Source organism: Manduca sexta, unplaced genomic scaffold (assembly GCF_014839805.1).
Source record: "Manduca sexta isolate Smith_Timp_Sample1 unplaced genomic scaffold, JHU_Msex_v1.0 HiC_scaffold_3793, whole genome shotgun sequence".
NCBI lineage: Eukaryota > Metazoa > Arthropoda > Insecta > Lepidoptera > Sphingidae > Manduca > Manduca sexta.
The window spans coordinates 583-9,794 of record NW_023594900.1 but is presented as its reverse complement, the minus strand read 5'-3'; the positions used below and the strand labels follow the sequence as shown (position 1 = coordinate 9,794).

Below are 9,212 nucleotides of genomic sequence, written 5' to 3'. Positions count from 1 at the left end.
TTGCTAAGCATTTCCGTCCCATATCCATTCTTTCCTTTTCTCTCCGAAAGCGCTCGAGGTCTGTCCTCACAAGCAACTGTCTGAGCATATGCACCGAAACAACCTACTGTGCCCACTCCAGTCTGGCTTCAGGCCTGGCCATAGCACTATTACTGCACTCCTCAAAATGACTGGCGTTATTAGGGGGCGGGGGCATGAAGGATTCCAAAGTCGTTGTTTTGGCTTCGGTTGATTTCTCCAACGCCTTCAATATAGTCAGTCACGACATACTTCTTGCAAACCTCTCCCACCTTATGATCTCGCCCACGGCACTGAATTGGTTCTCGTCATATCTTCAGGGACGCCAACAGTTGGTGCGCCTAGACGATTCTTCGTCTAGCTGGCGCGATATAGACCGTGGCGTCCCTCAAGGCGGCATACTCTCCCCATTATTGTTCTCTATCTTCATAAACCTCATAACACAAAATTTTCAATGTGCGTACCAGCTGTATGCTGATGATTTGCAAATTTATTCTCAGGAGCAAGTCGATTGTGTGTCCGCAGCTGTAGATAGGATAAATAAGGACAATTTCGGCCTTTCGGTAAACCTCGTGAAATTGCCATGAAATACCAGGCCTTTATTGTAGGCAGCTCAAGGCTTTTAAACAGGTTGTATTTTACATCTATTCCCCCTGTTATGTTTTTCAGCTTTCTTTATCTGACAGCTTGCTGTTTGTTCAGCTTTGTTAATCTGACAGCCAACTAGATTCAAGTTGTATCACAATATTAGCCAATCACAACGGCCCTACGTCTACGCACTGCGAAGGCTGCCATGCCGTCAGCACTGAGAAACAGACTTGTTATCACAGCAATGCTCAGCCCTTAGATGAATAACGTCTTTGAGTAATGAGGATAGACTTTGAAGAACAAAAAATATTTCTAATAAAAATAACAATTAACAGTTAACACCGCTATGCCTAGAACAAAACAAAAGTAGCAATATAGCCATAAGCCATGTATTTTGCTCGCTCTTTATAGAATATACGCCTATACGAATGAATGAAATTGTAAGCAGCGTAAATTTTTGCGATTTAAAACGCGAGAAATTAATAATTATACACACATTTTGTACTGAATTTTATTTTTATAAAATACCGAAAATACCGAAAATCCCGGTTTTTGTAAAATCAATACCGGTATTTTGAAGTTCTTAATTTGGTCCGGTATTCCGGTATTTTCGAAATCCGGGATACCGGTATGCGACCCCTGGTATTAACCTTTAACTGTGGACGCGCGGTCTCACAGGCCGCTCGCAGTTTGAAAATTTCCACTTGCTCTCCGTGTATAAGGCGCTCAGTAGCTTCAGTTTTAGTCGCGTAACGTGTGTTAAAATGGGAGATAGTGTCGGCGACTATAAGGCCAGTTATTTGTCTTTAAACTTTAACCGCACGTCCATGTTTCCTATACAAATTTTTTCGCCGATTGTGTTTTTTGCGTTATTTTCATTAAAAATGTTAATAAATATTAATGAAAGTGCATCTATGTCAAAATAAACGCCAAGGTCACAGCTGCAACATATTTATGATCTACTTTTAGAGTCGCACCAGTCTGATAATGAGGAAACTATCGAGGATTGCTTTTACCAGAAACTTATTTTATCCGAAAACATATAAGTGACTATGAAGATAATACCAATGTCTCTAGCATAGACGATAATATTATAAGAAGTATCAGCCCCAAGCGAGGATCCGCGAAAATTTATCTGGTTTGCTAGTACAGTACTAAAATGTTGGCTTGACGTCACCTATCAATATAGGCAGATAATATTGATAGGGGTCGTGAAAGGCACGATGAGCCCAACATAGCCCCCCGCGATTCCTAGGTGGTAGTTGTAATGCACTTTCTCTGCGAAAACTAAAAAAATAAAAAGGTTCACCGAAACCAACAAAATTTTGAAAGGGGTCTATGAGATATATAAATCTGGGAACCTCTGCTCTAGACGAACCCCTAGTTAGGATACTGACTCGTCAAAGCGCAAAACATGTCGTCTTTGTCCCCAAAACTAAAGAGAAAGTCCAATTTTAATTGCATAAGTTCTAAACAGGTCATACAGTTACAGTGTTCCAAACCCTTGTGTAAAACTGCCAATAATTTGATACATATTGGATCATTGTGAAAATTTTATGTTTGAATTTAAGAAAACGTTTATTTGATTTTATGTTAGAATAAGCCTTAGATTTATAGAAAACACGGTAATTTTTTTTAAAAAGATTAATTCATTTAAGTTTTCAGCCCTAAAACTGATCTCAAGTAAATTTATGCCAAATAGTGCCTTTAACTGTTAATATGATTTGATTAGGTGAGAAAAAATAAAGATTGATTAAAAGCTTCTAAATTATTTCATTTTAATATGCCTAGAAAATAATGAATATAATAGCGTAAAAATAAAATTTATATTTACGTTTTATTTTAACTCAGAACATAGCGGTCCGAGAGACCGCGCGTCCGTGGTAGTGTGACAAAAAAATGACGTCCATAGTTAAGGGTTAAGTAATTGTTAGATTTGCGTTAAGCAACTGTGGATTTATGTAGCAAATATTTAAAGCAATAGGATATAGTGATCGGATCAGAAATGAGCTTGGTAGAAACGAATGTCACCGACATAGCCCATCGGATTAGCGAGTTGAAGTGGCAGAGGGCCGGGCACAGAGCTCACAGAACTGATGGCTGATGGGACAAGAAGATTCTGAAGTAGAGGCCACGAACTGGCAAGCGCAGCGTCGGACGTCTACCCACGAGGTGAACAGAAGACCTCATAAAAGTCGTAGGGTGTCGCTGGATGCGGGCCGCTTACGGATCGATCTGGAAATCTTTGGGAGAGGCCCATGTTCAGCAGTGGACATCCTGTGGCTGATAATGAAGATGATCAGTAGTTCCATTATTGTATATAAAATTAAAATATAGACAGTTTGTTGAGTGGCTTTCGTATTATTATCGAGGAACAAATTGGCAGTCTGCGTGGCGCCTTCAAAAAAATATAAATGTAAGGTCAGTCACAGTTAGTCATTAGCTGCTGTTTTTAAGGATTTGTTTTTTGTATATTTAATAATAAATAGCCAAGTTAATGATTATTTAAAATAACTTTTATAGAATTTATGTTTAAAAAAAATATTTGTGTTTAATGCGCTGAAAAAGCCTCTGATTTTACGCAACGCACCTTATACTACTTATATACATACCATCTTTCGAATATGCTTAAATAATAAGTAGGTACAGTCAGCCACCAATCAAGTCTTTGTTTAAGTAGTTAGTTTAAGTTTTAAGTTTTTTAGTTAGTTAGTTTAAGTTTTTGCTTGGTGTAAAATATAGTTCATCCTCTTTGTTTTTGTAGTGCAATAATTTGCCAAAACATAATTATAAAAGCGGTTTAAATTTTTACCACCTTATTCATAGACGTTATTTATCTAAGGACGGAGCATTGCTGTGATAATAAGTCTGTTTCTCAGCCTTTTTAATCTGACAGCTTGCTGTTTGTTCAGCTTTGTTCATCTGACAGCCAGCTAGGTTCAAGTTGTATCTCAATATTAGCCAATCACAACGGCCCTATGTCTACGCATTGCGAAGGCTGCCATGCCGTCTGCACTAAGAAACAGGCTTCTTATCACAGCAATGCTCCGTCCTTAGATAAAAAACGTCTATAAATAAGGGGGTTAATTTGTTCAATAATTTATGTGGGTGATATATACATATAATAATTTATGACCATATTTCTTTATGAAACATTAGATTAGTTACTATCACAGCATCTGTTGTTCAGTGCCACAGCTTCAGCGAGCTCGTGTCCCATCGACCCAACATTCCCATCATGTTTCAAACTGGGCGCATCCACTGCAGCTTATCAGATAGAAGGGGCTTGGAATGTTAGCGGTAAGTCTAACTATGTGCTATCCTACTAATATTATAAATGCGAAAGTTTGTGAGGATGGATGTTTGTTCCTCTTTCACGAAGAAACTACTGAACCGATTTGCATGAAACTTAACAGTAATATTGGTTATACATCAGAATATCGCATAGGCTACAATTTATAATGATTTTGTGTACTTTGGTCATAATAAACCGACACATATCAAGTAAGTCACAAAAAAATATCCTAGAAACTCCTTCACGCGGGCGAAGCCGCGAGCAAAAGCTAGTAATTTATAAAGGACACGCATTGTGTCTGTTTCTGCGATAAAAAAGTTATTTCTACATAAAAAGTATAATTCCCTTTATGTAGAATTTATGTGGAATCTAATTATCATTAGAACGATTTGTAGACCGCATTTATACATATTAGTACCTATATATGGTGTCATGTTCCTTTTCGGAAAATTTCACCTTTCTCCACTGGTATATTGAATAACTAGCGACCCGCCCCGGTTTCGCACGGGTGCAATGCTGATACTAAATACACTACAGAAAAACTGTGAACGTTGTATATAAAAACACTAGCTTTTGCCCGCGGCTCCGCTCGCGCTATAAAGTTTTTCAGGCTAAAGTTTTCCGTTATAAAAGTAGTAGTTTTCCGGGAGCCTATGTTCTTCCCAGGGTCTCAAATTGTCTCCATACCAAATTTCATCTTAATACGTTGGGTAGTTTTTAAGTTTAACACGTTCAGGCAGACAGATGCAGCGGGGGACTTTGTTTTATAATATATTTTTAGAACTTTTAAGAGGAACAATCCCGTCATACATCATTGTTGCATAACTTTAACCGTTTACGCAGCGCACGCAACGGAAGCTCTCAAAACGAATAATTTTTCCCCGTTTTTGCAACATGTTTCATTACTGCTCCGTTCCTATTGGTCATAGCGTGATGGTATATTGCCTATAGCACTCCAGGAACAAAGGGCTATCCAACACAAAAACATTGTTTCAGTTGAAACCGGTAGTTCCTGAGATTAGCCATTACTGCTCCGCTCCTATTGGTCATAGCGTGATGATATATAACTTTGAGCACTCCACAAACAAAGGACTATTCAACACAAAAATATTTTTTCAGGTCGAATCGGTAGTTCCCGAGATTAGCCATTACTGCTCCACTCCTATTGGGTATAGCGTGATGATATATAGCCTATAGCACTCCACGAACAAAGGGCTATCCAACGCAAAAAGAATTTTTCAGTTTGGACCGGTAGTTCCTGAGATTAGCCATTACTGCTCCGCTCCTATTGGGTATAGCGTGATGATATATAGCCTATAGCACTCCACGAACAAAGGGCTATCCAATGCAAAAAGAATTTTTCAGTTTGGACCGGTAGTTCCTGAGATTAACCATTACTGCTCCGCTCCTATTGGGTATAGCGTGATGATATATAGCCTATAGCACTCCACGAACAAAGGGCTATCCAACGCAAAAAGAATTTTTCAGTTTGGACCGGTAGTTCCTGAGATTAGCGCGTTCAAACAAACAAACAAACAAACAAACAAACAAACAAACAAACTCTTCAGCTTTATATAATAGTATATAGATAGCGGCCCGCTCTGGCTTCGCACGGGTATAACATAACAAAGTAACAGTATTTCTCCACTATTTAATGGATGTTATTATACATATAAAATCTCTTGAATCACTCTCTATTAAAAAAAACCGCATCAAAATCCGTTGCGTAGTTTTAAAGATTTAAGCGTACAAAGGGACATAGGCACAGATATAGCGACTTTGTTTTATACTATGTAGTGATAATCAGTATTACGTGTAATCTCACACCTGAACAGAGTGTATGTTGTATAAGTTTATATCGTTTCACGTGTAAGATTTTTATAGATAAGCATTAAAATATATATGTATTATAACATTTCTTTTGAGATTATATTAATATAATTTAATCTATTTATTATGCATATTATATATTTATTAGTTTATTCAGCTCTAATGGACGGTATCTTGCTTTTATATCAATAAAACTACAATCTCTTATAGTATCGACATTGTCATTAAGTATAAGCTAGAAGATATATTACAACAATAACTATTATAATACAGAATATACGTATTCTAATATCAACATAAGTATATTTTATGTCTTATTGTGATAATGAATATTTATCACAATAAAAGAGAAAAAAGACGTGACGACATAAATTAAATTTGAAACTTACATTTGTTCGAAGTTTTGAATTTTTGAGCTACTTTTGTGGCTGACTGCACCACCTACAAATTCCAGTACAATAAAAATCTTAATGTATATAATTAATTTTAAAACACAGTTTATACTAATCTAGTATTTAATGTAATTAATGGTAATGTTACTTCAACAAAAACAATAAAAGATCATCAATTTGGATCTAAATTTGACCTTATATTCTTAACCATCTCGCAGCCGATACAAAGCCGATATTAATATGATTTCAGATAAAAGTGTTAGTATTTGGGACAACTTCACTCATAGAGTACCGAGAGTGACCGTAGATAACAGCACGGGAGATATCGCGTGCGATTCGTACAACCTGTGGCAGCGGGACGTGGAAATGGCTGCTGAGATGGGCCTGGACTACTACAGGTACAGAGACTTTCCAGCCCTCACACCCACCACTACAATTCCTGTAAGCCAGGATCAGCTGCAGCACGAATTATGAGACCGAGCGGTGAACCTCGGCGAGTCTCAGGGAAAACTAATCTGTCATTATCCCGCAACGAAATTAATTAAATAGAAAAATAGCTGAGTAGGGAGGAGTTGGAAATATTAATTGTCTACTTACCTTCATAGCAATGCGGGTGACAAAATCATGATCTAAGGAGGCATTTTAACCTCAAGGATAGGAACGTTTACCACAGGTACAGCCCAACAACTACAGTCAGCCTTCATTGGATGTATACGTATATATAAATATTACAAAGTTTTTAATACATGGATAGCGACTACCGTACATAAGGTGTTCAAACCCACCATAGTGACCCACGTAAGTGTGTCGCGTTATGGGATCAGTGTGTATATATCCAGTTCCAACAGGCCGGCATAATTGTGTCGACCGCCCCTCTCCACATACCATCAGATGCAGTGGGGTCATTTTGGGACTGTTGAGCAAGGGTTCTTCCAGGTTGAGAGGGTTTCTACCACACCCTATCTCAAGTGTGTATTTTCTTTCTAGATTCTCTATATCCTGGCCTCGCTTACTGCCGAAAGGTTACGATTACTATGTGAGCAAAGATGGCGCTGAGTACTACAATAATTTGATAAATGGCCTCCTGGGCGTGGAATTGAACCGGTTGTGACGCTGTACCACTGGGACCTGCCAGATATCCTGCAGCAGTTAGGTAAGTCTGGTAACTCGTAGGTATCATCGCGATGTCTATTTCTACCGCCAAGCAGCAGTGGGCATGTAGTACTAGGCATTATGAGTTCTAGGAAAAGTTCTGGAGTGGCGACCTCGAACCGGGAGACGCAGCGTAGGCTCCCCACGAGATGAACGGACCTGGTGAGGGTCGCCAGAGTCCGATGGATGAGGGCGGCCCAGAACCGGTCCCTGTGGCGCTCAATGGGGGAGGCCTATGTCCAGCAGTGGACGATTCCCGGCTGAAATGATGATGATGAGATCTATATTTCGTCTTAGGTTACGAGCACAGTACTTAATATTTTGTAATCCAGTTCTGTGTGGTGTTTGTAGGCGGTCGTATCGCTTACGATCAGGCGAGTGGCATGCTCATCCCGTTATTCAACTGCAATAAGTACATCTTCATTTAGTAGAAGCGTGTTTTGTACTTGAAACATTATGCTATATGTTTTGTCTTCGTTGAGACGTGAGCATTGTCATGACGACCGACGTGTTTAGTCACGCAAACGCGCAAGCGCAGTATCTACCAAATTAATAGGATTAAAGCCTGTTGTACACGGGTACAGTAAATAGTGTAGTAATACAGTAGAGTACTGATTGTACCAATGTAAACAGATTTGTTAGATTGCTGAATTAAATCTACTAAACTGGTGAGTACTTGGAGCCAGTCCTGGATTTGTAAATAGGCCGTATAAGCCGCGGCCCGCGGGCGGCAGATTTCAGAGGACGCTCACTGATTTAATTAATCATTCGTTTATTAAACTTTAGTGCGTTCCAAAATACAAACAAATGGAATATTATTACGTATTTTAGAAACCTACATACATACATAAACCTATCTACATGGGGCGGCGGAAATAAAGTGGCCTACACTCATAAAAAATATAAATCCGGCACTGCTTGGAGCTCTTAGTTCAAGCACATTGACTGCACTGTTTACTCTACGTAGACAGAGCTTAATGGTGACTACTTTAATCAAAATTATACCTTCTTTATTTTCTGCAGGTGGATGGACTAACCCTTTGACAGCAGATTGGTTCGCGAACTACGCTCGCATTGTCTTCGATCTCTACGGAGACCGAGTCAAAACCTGGATAACCATAAACGAACCTATCGTGGTATGCGATGCTGCCTACGCCGCGGGGTATACCGCTCCAGGAATCAAAGAGCCTTATTCAGGAGTATTCGTTTGCACGAAGAATGTTCTCCTAGGCCACGCTAAAGCATGGAGGATTTATGACAAAGAGTTCCGACATTTGTATGAGGGTATGCATTCTATTTTTAAAATATTTGTATTTGTGTATCTTTTTTTTTGATTGGCAAAGGAAGGTGATGTCATACCACCGGTTTAAGGATAAATAAATTGTTCTTACAATGATAAATCCTTAAACTGTCAATCATGATGTAAACGATTTACTTTGTAATTAATTTTTCTAAATTGTTGTTGTTAAAAATAATAATATTTTCACGGAAGATAAAGATACTGACTCATGGATGACGTAGTTGTGTTGCCGTACTAATGCTGTGCCGAGGTCTCGGGTGCGATCCCCGGTTTGCGTAAATAATTCGTGCTCGGTCCGATAGGCTTGCCTCCTGTCAAAGGGACAGAATATACGTTATAACGAAATTTGATGCACTAGTTACACCTCTACTCACCCTTTCGGGAATAAAAAGCGTGGGTGAATATGTTAAAAAATAACACAATAAAAATAAACGTATACTTGGTCCTCATGAAGAAGAAAATTTTGTGTTTATGATAAATTAAATAAAAAACATTGTCAATTATAATTTTTGTCTTGGTGTCATCCATTAATTTGTTTATTTGGGCCTCTTGTTCATTATGTTAACAAGCCAATACCATAGTCAGTTTTAAATAGGCTGGCAAAGGAAGCTCGGTCAAACAGCCTCATGTTGGCACC

At 38.6% G+C, this 9,212-nt stretch overlaps 1 long non-coding RNA gene across 1 annotated transcript; it reads left to right on the top strand.

Moving 5' to 3' along the window:
• Positions 1–3,762: 3,762 nt before the first annotated feature.
• On the top strand, positions 3,763–7,211 carry LOC119193236. The gene is made up of 3 exons (XR_005113887.1): positions 3,763–3,906; positions 6,374–6,521; positions 7,111–7,211. It is a non-coding gene; the product is annotated as an uncharacterized LOC119193236 (long non-coding RNA).
• The last annotated feature ends 2,001 nt before the right edge of the window (positions 7,212–9,212 follow it).